General features: G+C 44.1%; 1 long non-coding RNA gene across 2 annotated transcripts; it reads right to left on the bottom strand.

Moving 5' to 3' along the window:
- Window positions 1-271: 271 nt before the first annotated feature.
- Window positions 272-13,278, bottom strand: LOC144148822 (uncharacterized). 2 transcript variants are annotated; one of them, XR_013318071.1, is made up of 6 exons: window positions 13,082-13,278; window positions 12,262-12,313; window positions 10,633-10,783; window positions 4,567-4,658; window positions 1,042-1,204; window positions 272-471 (listed from the first exon to the last, which is right to left on the bottom strand). It is a non-coding gene; the product is annotated as an uncharacterized LOC144148822 (long non-coding RNA). The 2 variants fall into 2 exon arrangements; XR_013318072.1 differs by lacking the exon at window positions 12,262-12,313.
- Between the last annotated feature and the right edge of the window lie 1,145 nt (window positions 13,279-14,423).

Below are 14,423 nucleotides of genomic sequence, written 5' to 3'. Positions count from 1 at the left end.
GAAGTACGGCCAGTCAGCCTTCCCTGGTGAGCGGCTGGTGCCTGGCTGTTCAACTTTAGGTATATACTAGCTGTTCAACCATAGTAGACATTCTGCCATTTACATCCCGGCTGTCCAACCCCAGCAGCTTTCAGTTCGAATTGCGCACATGGGTTCCTAAAAACGGGACATGCTGTAAATTCGTAATGCATGCATAAGCATTTGTGCCCTTTTAAAGAGCACTGTTTGCCCTTTCAGGGACAAATGTAGTGATTTACAAAGTCTGTGGTGATTAGGTTTTTTGACTTAATTTATTTTGCTCAGTTCATGCTGTCCAGTGTCTTCCGGTTCGTTATTTTGCTCAGTTCATACTGTCCAGTGTCTTCCGCTTCGTGCGGCCGCCATCCCAGTCACCGGCGGAGTATAGCCGTTTCTTAATAACAGCTGCCACAGCGACCTTGTTTGCGTCGGGGTACCTGGGCTGTATTGACACTGAAACAAAATTGAACACAGACAAATAAGTAACATACTGCACTGTAAAAATGTCCACAGGCTTAGCAATGGCCTTCCTGAAAAAAAAAATTCAATTGATTGATTGATTATGAGGTTTAACACGCCGAAACTACGCAGGTTATGAGGTGCGCCGTAGCAGAGGGCTCCGGATTAATTTCGACCACCTGGGGATCTTTCACATGTGCCGAAATCTCAACACACGGGCGTCTTTGTTTTTCGCCTCCGTCAGAAAAACGGCCGCCGCAGCTAGGATCGAACCTGTGACCTTCAGCACAGCAGCACAACGCCTTAGCCACTAAGCCACCGCGACGGGTGAAAAAAAAAAGTATTACAAGCTTGCTTAATGCAATGCCTCTAGTTTTCACAACGTACAACTATTCCGGAGAGCCAATATTTATTACGCATTACCAAACAGTATCCGTATTCATTCCTGTAAACAAGAACATTAAAAATAAGCTCAAATGGTCGAACAAATACCCTGAAATAAAGTAGCCCCTGAAAATATTATAATGAATTCCTTGTGCATAAAATAAAATCAGGGCAGCTTACCAAGAACAAGAGACAATGTTGTCTAGCTCGTAGAAGGCCTCTTTCACCCCCTTGGCCCCTGCCCAGCTGCAGGACAATGCCACTGGCTGCCCAATCACCATGCCCAACACCGTGCGGGCCCCGCCTTGAAGTCGTAGCCACCCATGTGGCAGAAGTACTGGGCCTAACAGGAGAAAGGAAATTTGAAATACACTTGTAAGTTGAATGCATCGAGGCTGAACATATGACGCGAAAGCATACCTTTAACGTGAGCACATGAGAAAGCAAACAATTTGTTGTCGTAGATAACACAATCAGTTCTGCTGCCTTTTGGTTATGGCACGGCACAGAGCTCTGGCCTTTTCTTTTTAACAGCAGAGCTGTCAAGCTTGTGCTCCTCGGAGGGATGTTACCAGGGCGCTACAGCACACAGTCCGGCAGCCGAGTTTGCGAGGGGGAGGAGGGAGGAGTGGAGACGAGGACCGGTGCACGTACAAGGGTCCTCGTGCAAAAGGTTTAGCCTTGCCGAGCGCACATGGTATGACGTTAGCAATGACATCAGCATTCCACGCATAACTTTCGCGAGGCTGTTTGCGACAGCAAGGCCACGCCTTTTCTCATCTCCAGATCGTTTTCGCGGGTCTGCACCTTGTTTCCCGCAGCGGACTACTTCGATGGCGAGTCCGCCGGGATGATAAACCCCGGGACATTAGTTTCCCTCTCGGAACGCGCTTTGTCGGGCCGCGCTCATGTTTAAGTTGCTCGTCGCAGTTCCGGGTAAATACTACGGCGTTGTCGAGGTAGACTAGGAAGGTGTACCATTTTCTGAGGCTTCCCCTCAGCTACACTGGTCACTGCTGTTTGCAATAGCAAAGCCACGTCTCAATTTTGTTCATAATGTTTTTGAAGTCCACATTCTATGAAAAAAATTCTACATGCGCAAAAAGAATGATCAAAGCGGCGCAGATATGAGAAAGTTATTCTATTTTTTAGTCTAAAAATACAAGCACATGCAGTACTGGCAACGTCACACTTGAGGCCTCCGGATATGACGACAAGGAGCGGTGGCCCTACAGTTGGCTCAGCTTGAAAGTGTGTATATACCATTATTTTGACCAAACGAGCCTAAATGTTGCCTTACTGCTTGTTTTCTTTAAAGTAAGCATAAAAGCTTAACCGTGGGCTCAAAGAATACAAAAATCTATAGAGACAGTAACAGAGCCGCACTATGGCTCCGCTTCGAGCACGTGTGCCTTTCCATGGCGTGTTACGATGCACCACTGTTGATATCGCCTGGCGTCAGCGCGCGTCGCCGAAATACACGCGAACTCGTTCATTCGCACGCCGTATGCTGATGTCTATTCACGGCAGATATTGGCATCGATGGTAGAGGAGGCGTGGTCAGGGAGCATAGCAAAAGTGGACGGCAGCTTCCAGGTTATCAGTCCGTCTCTATGTCTGGGGACATGTTTTAGCACTGGGAAATGCTGTTTCGTTCACTGAAAAACAGCAACATTTTTTTCTCTAGCGGTGATTGGCTGCCTTGAGACAAATTGAACCAAACTGTTTTTGTTGGCAAGCTATTATCCCTTGGAGACAGATATAATTCTGTGTGGCACATTCTGTACTTCGCTACCTTTGCTTGCGTCGGAGAGATTGCGATCGGGTGATGCTTGTTATGAGGTAAATATGGAAGCTCTAGCTACATTGCTTCTAGTATTAGCAAGATGGGGGTTGTCTGCAAGATTGGTGCGTGAGACACAAGCATTCTCACTGCCAGAATTTCACAAACATGACAAGAAACAGACACTGCTCAATTTTTGCAAGCCTCACAGCTTGTGTATATGGTCGAGAGGTAAGAAGCTGGAGTACTGGTTTGCAAGTCAGTGGTTCTAATCCCGCGTTTTGTTTTTTTGCTGCGAGCGTTCTATAAGGTTTTTTTTACCAGAATATGCAGCTGTTTCTTTAACCTTTCTTTGAACCCACAAGTGACGTTCACATGAAACCTCAATAGCAAGGCAGCGCTGAACATGGCTTCACACTAAATTAAAGAGAGGTAAAGATGGTAGAGTTCAGACAAAGAGACATAGCAACACCCATCGACGCAGCAGCAGGCACGTCACTTTGCTAGTCTCGTGTGGCTGCTTGTCCTCTCCTACTTTCCGGCACAGTACCACCGAACGACAGCGTCACGAAGCGCGGAAAGGAGCTTTCCAGGTCAGGCCACCCTGGGCTTAAAACTTCCAGGACGTATTTTTTGCCGCCCTCATTTGTCCCGCCATATGACATCGGGGTCAGTGAGAAAGTGAGCAGCAGATTTCCGGTTTTCGAGAAGAGGGCAGTGCTCTATTTGCTTGTATTTTTAAATTTAAAATTAAACAACTTTTTTATTTCTACAAGGATCTTGGCAATTTTTTTGCACCTATCTCTGCACGACACCAAGAACAGATGTAGTGGCCAAAAAGTACCTGAAAGAAATGTGCTCGAGAAATTCACGAGGGACAAACCCACACACAAAAAAAGGAAGCAGACAAAATGAGATTTGACGGACTAGCGATTGAATTTTAATCATGAGTGATAGAAAGATTCCACTTTCCTGCAAAATGTCTTATATAGGCAATTGGGGCGTTGCTTTAATTAAAGGTTTAAAGAGCACCCTGCGCAATGAGTTGAGGGAATGATTATGTGCATCTTGCATCGCACGTACCTTCCATCATAGCGAACATATTTTCATGATTCTTGTGGGAGGTGATTGCTGGGACAATAGACTACCCCAAAATACATTCCGAGTAGTCGAGGGAAAGTGCTACGGGTCCCTTTGATAGGCAAGGTTGCGAGAAAAAGCCCACTAATGCCTACGCAAGTTGCTGTGTAGGGACATTGCTTATGAGATACCTCTTTCATGTGGAAAGGTCTGCATTGGGCACACTGGAAGGTGTGTGAACGTGCGATTGCGTGAACATGAACATAACCTCTCAGTTGAGAACTGCACAAGTGGGCATAACCCCATCCATAGCTCTGCAAGCGCATGCATGACGCTCTTAAAAAGCAAGTGAAAATTGTCCAGGTGCAGTGATACATGAGAAAGGGAGATACAGGAAGCTTACCACATAGGAAAGAACGGATGCGATTGTGTCAGTGACATTTCAACGGGTTTCCATATGAAAGAGCGTATTTATTAGGCTGTGAATTTTCCTTATCACAATTTTTTTTTGCATGCAAGTGGAGCCACGTAACTTTGGCCTGCAATTATGTGTTCTTACGCTGCCTAAAAGTTAGTTGCTAGTCATTGCCTGTTATCACCAGCTACTTTCTGTGATTGTCAATATTTCGCGCTACAAGTATCGTTAAGATGCACCAACTCGCCAAACACATCTTTCTAAGCTTGGAAGAAAGGATGAAATAACCTAAAACACAAAGCAATCACACTGTGCTTCATGACTATGCTAAAGAACCCACCAGTAACTATTAACAGCAGGTATTGTCTAAAGCCTAATAAACTGCACGTCAATTTCCTTGATTTTAAGATGCAGAAATCCCACAAACCTTGTGAGATTAGCAGCAGTGATGCACAGATTTCACCCACTCTCATCCACAGCGTTTGTGGCAGGAACAGTAGTAAGAGCTCATGCCAGGCACTGCAAGAAAAAACAAGACCACACATAATATTTGGTACTTTGAAAATGAAAAACGGACAAGCAACCAAAACGAATAGAAAACCGGGCAAGCATTTTGATTGCTTGAGCAGGGTCACAAACTGTTAAATTGTGAAAACAATTCTTTCTTAAGATCTTTGCAGCAGCCAAAAAATTTTGGAATTTGTTAGCACCAGGAAACTAGACTGTAAACAGGTCCTCTGACACAGGGGTTCCCTCTCACAAGTGTTGCAACGTAATGAGAGCATGCTTGCCAATCTTCCCACGAAAACCTGCCTTGAGTTGTTCGCAACACCCAGAAAGTTTCCATAGATGCCACCCATCCCTGTCACAAATGAAGGCATCTAGAACTGACAACCTTAGGTTGTCCTGTGCTTCATGTTCAGACGATATACGAAAATGCTATAAATCAGGGGTTGGCAACCCGCAGCCCATGGGGCAGTATTATGTGGCCCCCGGCACAATGGTAGACCCCTTCTCCTCTGTCACTTTCTACCTGAAGGCCGACATGGCAGTTTTGACCTCAACTGGCATGAAAGCTCGTGACATTCGTGTTGGAAATAAACATGATAAGGATTGCTATTCTAGTTTTGTACACTGCTTTCAATTTCCTCCCCAAAATTTATTTGCCTGCAAAGCCCCCCTTCCCCTTCCAACCAATGTGCCCTCCGGCCCCCTCCGTGTCCATTGCATTAAACCCGGCTCTCCGCCTGAAAAGCTTGCTGACCCCTGCTATTCAGCAAAAGTTGCAAATTTTTAACCTGTCACTGCTTGTTCAATTCGAAGTGAATGAAAATAAGTAAGATCTCTCCTTTGTATGCATCACGCAAGCATACAAACCCATTAAACCCTTCGTAATTTCAATGAAGGGCCCATGAAGACTTGCTAGGGTTGAGGCTAGGCCAAGTTGATTCTAAGTTGAAAAAGACGAGACTGCAAAATGGGCGAGATACATCAGACAAAGAAATGAGGAAAAACACAAGTGCTGTTGTTTCTACTTATTTCTTTGTCGTTTGTGCTGCCTGTTTTGGACATTTTTTTAAAGACTGGGCTGTAGCTCATGTCTCTCGGCAATTGTGTTCAATAGAAAACACTGGCGCCATCACTGAAGGATCCGCGTTTTCTCAGAAGGATCAGGCAGAGTAGGCCACCTTGGATTTGCATGGGAGCACTGACATAGGCAGTTTGGGGAGAGGCACACATGGCATCACACTGATGTCGATGTCGAAAGGAAATCCATCCTTAACTTTTTCGAGCATGCACATATTAAAATTGACTTAAAATATGTTCTTCCGAACACTTAAAGGTTAACCTTCCTGAGGGGTATCTCTATTTAAAAAGAAAGCTTTTTATGTAGTCATCTGTGCTTTGAAATTTTGTGCCAGCACTCCTTTAAGGGTCAGATTGAAGTTTTCACTATTCTCCAAACTATAATGTGGCAAGGGCCTTGTGACACACTGGAAGGCAGCAGCAAAAAAATGGGCAGTCAGCAAACTAGATTCCACACCATTGTGATGAAACCAAATCTTTGGAATCGCTGATCAAACAACCTTGCGGAGCTTATCAGTGTTTTAAGTGCTAAATGATATAGCCATGGTGTTCGTTCTTGCTTTAGGTGCTGACTCTGAGTAGAAGCAGGCAACTGAAGCTCACCTGAACCCTCAGGGAGTTCCAAGGGAATGCCAGGCATGATTTACATGATTTTTCTTTCAACTTTAAAAGCTGCCATGCAGTTGAAGAGCCATCCAAAGAATGGTGCAACATCCTACCATTTGCAAAACAGCTTTCTTTCATTTTATGCTGCTCTCCTTATGCAACTGCATTGCAGCTGTTTGTCCTTCATGTTATCATTAGAAAATATTGTTAATTTTGACATGGAGCCCTAGAAGTTCTGGCAAAAAGTCAACACAACTGTTTTAATATTCAAATATTTTGGTTGTCCCCACACCATACCTTAATTAGGATTAATACCCTAGTTACATGGCGGAAGTAACTGTAGTTACGTTTAACGGCGGTTACTAAATTTTAACTGCGGTTATCGCAAACTGCGGTTTTGGCTGTTACATGCGAAATTCCAAGTGTGTCGACAGCGGTCACTTGGTTGTGAGCGTAACAAAAATAAAGTAACAAACTTTTAACCTCACGATAAAAACCAAAGGCGAAGCAGTGTAGACAAAAAATATCGTTAGACAGTTGCTTCAGACCCAAACGCGACGCACTCGCGCACGCCGAAAAAGGGGCTTCCCCAGCAGCTCGCGAGCGGCTTGTTCTCGGGTCGGTTTGGTGTTGGGAACTTAGGATCGTGGTAGATATTTGACCGGCGCTATCTCTACAACTGCAAATTACAATACATAGCACAATTTTTAACCTTTATAATATCCACTTTGTCGCATGTGGAACTTCTTTTCCGCGATTGATTTCTAAGAGGGGCGACAAGCTGTTGCTACCGTGGTCTGGGCTGGTTCGAGCCGCTTTCAGTGCCGTGCGGACAGACGCGCCGGCATGTTTGCAGGAACGGCCGACGTGCGCACGGATCGTTTCCGAGTGCTGAAAACGCTTCATGATTGCCTGCTTTGTCTATTTTTTTTGGCAAACGATCAGCAGAATTTACAAATTTAGGCTTTTCTCATAGTTGATCGGGTGGACCGGGAAACGAGCTGCTGCTCACGCGCGGTCGTGCCGACTGCGAGAGCGACGCAAAGAGCACAAGCTCCTCTTGGGGGCAGCTTCGAGGGCTCCCGCTATTTCAGGCCTTCGTCTTCTGCGAACGCCAGGTGATTTTTTTCGCCTATGCTGATGCGCCGCCACTTGTGTGCAAACTGAACACTGCGGCAGCATCAACTGCTGTTAGTGTAACCGAACTGAGGTGGCCAAGCTCAGTTTGCATTAACCATGGTTAGCGGGGTAACTGTGCCCGTGTAACTAGGGTATAAGGGTCCCAGTCGACTGTGGGAAACTAGCAGGCGAGATTTACTCATTACATAACAAACTGAAGTGTGTGTTAAAATAGGCCATTTCAATCTCTCATTTGGAAAAACAAAGCCCATGAAATGTGTATTTTGAGAACACTTATTGATACAGTTCTGTCATTATTAAGCATCATACTACATTTCCCCACCTGTAACTTTATCAAATTAAACCAGTGCATCTCAGCCGCGCTGCAGTACATTAGCATTTATTCGAATAATCACTAAGATCAAAAAGCCTCATAGCAGCCACTGAGTAAAAATGTTTGTGCGAATGACGGGAAAGGAATGCTTCTATCATGAAAATACAAAACCTGGACCTCGTACTTATATTATTGCACTTTTTACAGCCTACAAACCGTTGGCTTTATTTCAGTTGTCTCAATTACGACATAGTACCGCATTTCCTCTTTAGTCTTGTGTAATAAAGCAAGGATATTGGAAGAAGCACACGCCGCAAAATTCTGCGCATAGGTGTCCTCGCAGTGTTGAACCTCAAAAAAAAAAAAAAAAAAAGCACACGCAATAAGAAACAAACAGGCCCAATTTTTTGCACTACGGCTATGAATGGTCAGTTGCCTAGATTGTAAAACTCTGCTGCCCCAATATTGTTGAGGCCACGGAAATGGCAGGGGACAAACTCAGTACGCTCGCACAAGCTTGGCAGCCACAGAAATTGCAGCGTGCAGTCGTAGTTGACAAAGAAAGATGCCAAAAAAAGGTGCGTATGTGTGTGTAGGGGGGGGGGGGGTGAGGAGGGGGCATCAGTAGTTGCTCACTAAAGCCACCAGCGGTTGTCTTACAACTAAAGGTAGAAGAACTATTTTCTGCAAAAAAAAAAAAAAAATGCGTGAATGCATTTGACTTCTCACTGTTTAACCGTACAGCACTTTCCAAGCTCACTGACGACTTATTTATAAGAGGTTCACAGCACTGTAGAAAGCCACGGCTTCTTTCTTAATAACTACGACTTATCTAAAATTACAGCCAGGCTGCATTCTGAACTTCTCTACCAGAAATACTGTTTTGCGAAGAACAAACTATTTGCCGCAGTGTTTCACTCAGCCTCATCTTTACTGCTTTCAAAACAGCGGTTTATTTGTACTGCAGAAACGGCTTCCTTGAATGTTTCTTTTTTTATATTAGCTTTCTAAGGAAGCTTTGCAACCTTCATTTAAAGGTTAGCAGTGTACTGTGTTCACAATAGGGAAAAAAAACGGCAATATTTATGTCTTTGCTGCGGTGCTCACAGGATAGCGGCGGCCCATGCACTAGCCCAAAGCTGGGAAACATGCACGCACCACCGTGTGCAAGCAAAATGCCTACAAGCTCCTAGAGCAAAATCTTCTGAGAAATGTCATCACATCTAAAAATACTTTTTTCGTTTCGTGCAAGAAAATGCACTACAATTTCCTACTATCTTAACTGGACCTTTACAAACCGATACCTACCTCGACATCTTAGAAGCTCTTGATTGAGGAATGCATTGTGATAATTGCTTAACGTTATCAAACTCAGCACTGATTCATTACTTCAGGCACCCCTGTCTCCAGGGACCTGCCAGGAGAAATGCACACATGGCTTTTTCCACATTGGCATAGTGAATGGCAAAAAAGCCGCTGCCTCTTGAGCTACTGCCGCAGCACTGACAGGAACATTGTCAGCTTGTTTTTTTCCACGGTTATTAACACAGTAAGCTTCTAGCCAACAACAGAGGTTAGAAACTTGCACAGGATACTAAAAAAACTGAGCAAGCCTTGTCTATACAGTACAAGAACTTCTGAACTTGTGCTTGGTTGCTGCAGTGAAGTTTCTGAGGAAGCATAAATAAATGCTGCTTAGGAGACAATAAAGACGAATTTCTGTTGAATTTACATTGGCAATATTTAGTTCTTTGTATGATTATAATTTATTATTCATCCAGCTGCCCCCAAGTAAGGAAGTTTTTAAGCGCAGACTCGATTTAAGAGCACACATCGTGAACTTGTGCGAGAAGCTGCATCTTTCACGGTTTTCGATAATGCTATGAACTTTCTAAAAATAAAGCACCGATGAGCTTAGATAGTGCCATTACCATCAAACAGTGCTTACTCAATTGCATTCCAGATGATTTGTCTCAGCACCAAGGTTTTGGCAAGTACAATTTTATTCAACGAGTCAGCACCCTACAGTTTAACAGTGCACTAGAGAGCGCACTCATGGTGAGCGAGAACTAACTGCACGGCGGGTTTGCCCATGCTGTGCACAGGCTGCAAATGCCCCGTGTTGCATGTTGTCTTATCAGATTCATGGCCTCTGAGTGGTATATTTTGTCATGGCAGTCCTCTTGAATATAACAGCTGTACCCACATTTTTCAGACTTTTTTTTTCCTCCAGCATGCAGGTCGGCATGCCTTGGGTGAAAATGTGCAAAGGCTGCTTGTTTGAGCGTCACTGCACAGTTGTTGAGTACATAAAAAAATAACAAACACAAGATCGTTATGCATTAAAAACCATAACTAAGATTTTGGGGGTCCCTGAGTGCTTCCGCAAATAGATTATCACGCCAAATTGAACATATTTGAATGTAGCACCTTTGCAACAATACGCGCTGTCGTATGCTGTTTTTAGAGCCCAGTTATTGATTCCAATCCCATTATCTATCGCTAATTTCTGTTCGCTACAGGTTAGCAGTGTTCATTTTATAGACGAGAAACAAACAAAAATCAACCCTTTTCTAATGCTACAGCTCAGCTCTGCGGGGACGGTGAAACGCACAGCTAATTCGTAGGGTATAGGAGTCGGGTGCAGCAATTGACTGGAAAAAGTGTGGCACAGAGAAATATAGCTCCACAAACCGCGATTTCGGTGAGAACCACGCAAAGCATGGTCCATTTGCAGCCTGTGTACAGCATACGCAATCCTCGCATGCAACTAGCTTTCACTCGCCTTTAACCCACTTTCTACTGCACTGTAAACTGTGGGTTGCAAACTGTTGAATATGAACTTACCAATTTTCAAATCAGATTAGGTGTCCGAATCGGCCACACGATACGCAGTCCAATGCGGCTGGTGGCATGTGGCTGGGGCCGTGGCTGCTCCCGCTGTCCCCCGAGAAATGCCTGCACAGCTCCACACCAATCCCGGGCAAATGGCGCCACCCTGAGAAGGTTGTAAAATTGTGGTATATAGTCAGGGCGCCTACCAAACTGATGCGTCAAAATTTCCCTAGTTTTTGCTTCAGCAAATTGCCATGAGCAACATGAGTTCATTCATCTCTAGGCAGTCTCAAAACGTCACATGATGCTGTCATGATCAAGTATGCTGAACAATCAAAACAATAGAGGAGGTGAACAAATATCATACATTTCTTAAATTGAATTTAAATAGTTAAATACAAATACGAATGTTACTGTATTTAGTCGATTATAACACGTTTTATTTTTGCAACCTGAAGTCAACCCTCGCGTTACAATCTGCCTAAAATTGCAATGATGCACCCATTTGTCATCAATGGCTACAGTTCTGACCATTTCGCAATCTATGTCAGCAAGATGTGGCAGAGTTGTTCGGGTCCACTACAAGCTAAGATCAACTTTTTTCGTTTCCTTGCTTTTTTTCTGTGGTGGTTGACAGCGTGCGCAACTTTTTTCCTTTGTTTTCGCGCCGTACTTTAGTATTGAGGCATAGGTAACTTTCATTGCCCTGAAGTGTTTCAACACCGCTTCAGCTCCCCTTGTTACGGCAACGTGTTGCACTCAGTATGACCCATGCTATTTTAATGGCTCAAGAAATCGAGAATTCGGCAGCTCCCCGAAGAGTCAACATCGACCGTCTGTGGATGGCAGCTACTGCGGGAGCGCCTTTTTACATGCGAACCCTGCCCAAAAAGTTTCCGAGGGCCTTGCTACAGCCGCCACGTCGAATTACAAAAGGGTGTTGCTGATTTCGTCACCAAACAGTGTAACCGCCTTTTGGCGGTCAGTGTTGAGCTGATACAGCTCAAAACAAGTGATATCGCTCGACAGATGGGCTTCCTGCGAAGTTATAAGTGTCAAAGGTGGGCGCCTAGCCCAAGTGTTTGAAAAATAAATGTGCTTTTCCATAATTCCACTGGCCTCACGTGAGTACTTTGGCGGCGCTTCTTTTTTTTTTTTTTGGCACAACAGAAAGTTACCCTTTGAGTTACTTTAGTGGTTTTAATTTTTCTTTTTTATGCGATGAAGTCACCCCTCGCACTGGGACTGCACCTGCAAGATCTAGTGCTTACTCACATTACTAGCATTATGACATAACAGCTGCCCAGCCTCAAGCAGATGTTGAAGGACTCTTCACCCAGAAAACCTGGTTTGCACAGGCACTACATCATGTGCAAAAGAAATATAAAACAGAAATTCACATTCTGCACGTATAAAAAGCTACATTCAACATAATTCAACTGTCCTAAACATGCAGAGCATCCTACCGCTGAAAGGGCTACCTACTACTATTATTCCTGTGGTAATGCAAAAATAAACAACTCCCACAAGTTAGGTGGGCATAATTCCTGCTGCAAAGGCCCCACATCACTCAAACGCATACTTATAGGTCCAGTTTCTATTTCTGGGTTCCTATATCGGCAACATAAATGCAGTACGTACCTGTTATTGCTTTTCATCTTGCCAGACAGCCTCCGTCCTGAAGCTCCAGCCACTTTTAAATGAAAAGGTTGCAAAGAAAAGTTACATAAGCACAAACGTCGTTACCTGCCAAAGTTAAAAGCTCACAGTACACTACACATTCCGAGAAGTAAGAACACTCACTCAATGATTGTTTTATTATCAAGACAGTTAAAAGACCTAACCACAGAATTGATGAAAGGTGCTTAAAACCAATGCTATGTAAGCGTAGATAGCGTTTACAGCAATGTGAAATATACTCCGCCTATGTCCTCCTGAACTACAAACCGTTTGAAGAAAACAAATAGTTTTCAGCCAGTAACAAGACGACAAAAAAATACCAAAACACTTTTATTGCCAAGTTAAGATTCTCAAACTATTTAAGGTTTTCATTTTTCTCAAGGGAAGTTTTACGTCCGATAAGTTAAGCAGTCGCACATTGTATTTTGCTTTGTTCAAAGTGGCACAGCTATCGAAATACAACAAAAGCACGGTGAAACCGCACGGCCGCATATAGAAATAGACCTAATGCGATAAAAACCGCATACGAAACAAAACACGTCGATTCCTCACGATGTTATCAAGAGCATTGGCAATTATTTCAAGCTTCCTAAGGCCCTCCGCTGCGCCCACCACCTGTCCGTCAGCAACGCTAGACATATCGAGCAGCGCCAGCAAATTGCATTTAGCTTGCACGAACCACAGCGTCAGACTGACGCGGAAACGAGAAATCAAGCCAATAACACGTTTCTGGCACCGAACCTTAGTCGCGCTACAAAAGGTCCAGCAAAAAAGAACTTACCGAACTTCTTTGTCCGGGCACAGGAAAACGCCGCCGTTCTTCGATCGTTTGCCGCTGTATTTCAGCTTATCCTTAACCGCACGTGTTTCCAACGTGGCAAGCAGGCTTTATCCACAAAGGGCGAACACATTTTACGACGGTATATCGCACAAAAAACATGAATAACAACACGGACAACGCGCAACCACGGCCGACCTCGCCGATACCACTTGATGGAAAAATTACATCGGAAACGACCGCAGCGCCGAAACGGCCAAATACATGAGCAGAGTTACGACTTTAAATTTTAATTCAAAGTGATCATACAACATTTCCAAATTTTTCAATCTTCAAAGAATCATTTATTAAAAATTGTCATTGCTTTTGGTGTTCACCAGTATTTCAGTTTAAATAAAATCCTGATCGGAAGCGACTGCAGCGCCGAACAAAAGAGCAGAGTTCCCTCTTTTTATTTTTATGCAAAGTGATCACACAACATTGCGAAATTAATCAATCTTTAAGGAATCATTCATTCAAAATTATTATTGCTTTTTGTGTTCACAAGTATTTCAGGTTTAATGGGCTCCTGATTGCAATTTTCCCAATCGCTGCCTTCTTGCTCCTGGTCTTTTCCGATTGGCTACCAGTTTTGTCCAGAAGATCTAAGCCAATCAGGCTGTATTTTTGGCGCATGGCAGCGCCCTGAAAAAACCTTGAACGGGGATGATGATGGCGAGTAAAAGTCTTTGAATCGGAGTGACGGCATGTTCCATTTCACCTGTCTTAGCTATTTATTTTACCTCGGACTTGTCTTAGCTGCCGCTATCTCTGGCTCTGATTCCCTGCGCCGTACGCGGTCTCGTGGACTTGTCTCGGTCATAACCAGACAAATAAAAATTCACGTGTGCCTTACAATGCTTTTCAGCTTGGACAAAATTTGGCGTTCGGCCTGCTTCAGCGCAGGCTTGCACGGGAGTCCTGAATCATTCGGCTCGCGCGTTTGCAGATCGTGATGTTGCATTAATCATTTGAAGGTGTGATCTGAGACTTCAGGGTGCGTAATCATTACCGAGGGAAATCTTTGTCGCAGGTGTCGCTAGCCTTACGCTTTTTCAACCACTTGGTTGGTAAATCTATAACTTCTCGTAAAAGGTACAGCGTTTATGTGAGTCTTTACTGTACTCGCACAGGACTATTCACTAGCATTTCTTTTTTTTTTTTTTTGTCGGGTGTTTTCTTCGTAACTTCTGCGAGGAAAACTGGGAGGGAGGAATGCCTTTATGATACGGAATGAAAATGACGACAAGGAATGAATACACCAGCACAGAAAAACGCACGCAGACACTATAAGTACTCTAGAAAC

Source organism: Haemaphysalis longicornis, unplaced genomic scaffold (genome assembly GCF_048455015.1).
Source record: "Haemaphysalis longicornis isolate Haplotype H1 unplaced genomic scaffold, Haemaphysalis longicornis Haplotype H1 scaffold_8, whole genome shotgun sequence".
Taxonomy (NCBI): domain Eukaryota; kingdom Metazoa; phylum Arthropoda; class Arachnida; order Ixodida; family Ixodidae; genus Haemaphysalis; species Haemaphysalis longicornis.
The sequence above is the reverse complement of the archived record's forward strand: the minus strand, read 5'-3'. Positions and strand labels throughout refer to the sequence as shown.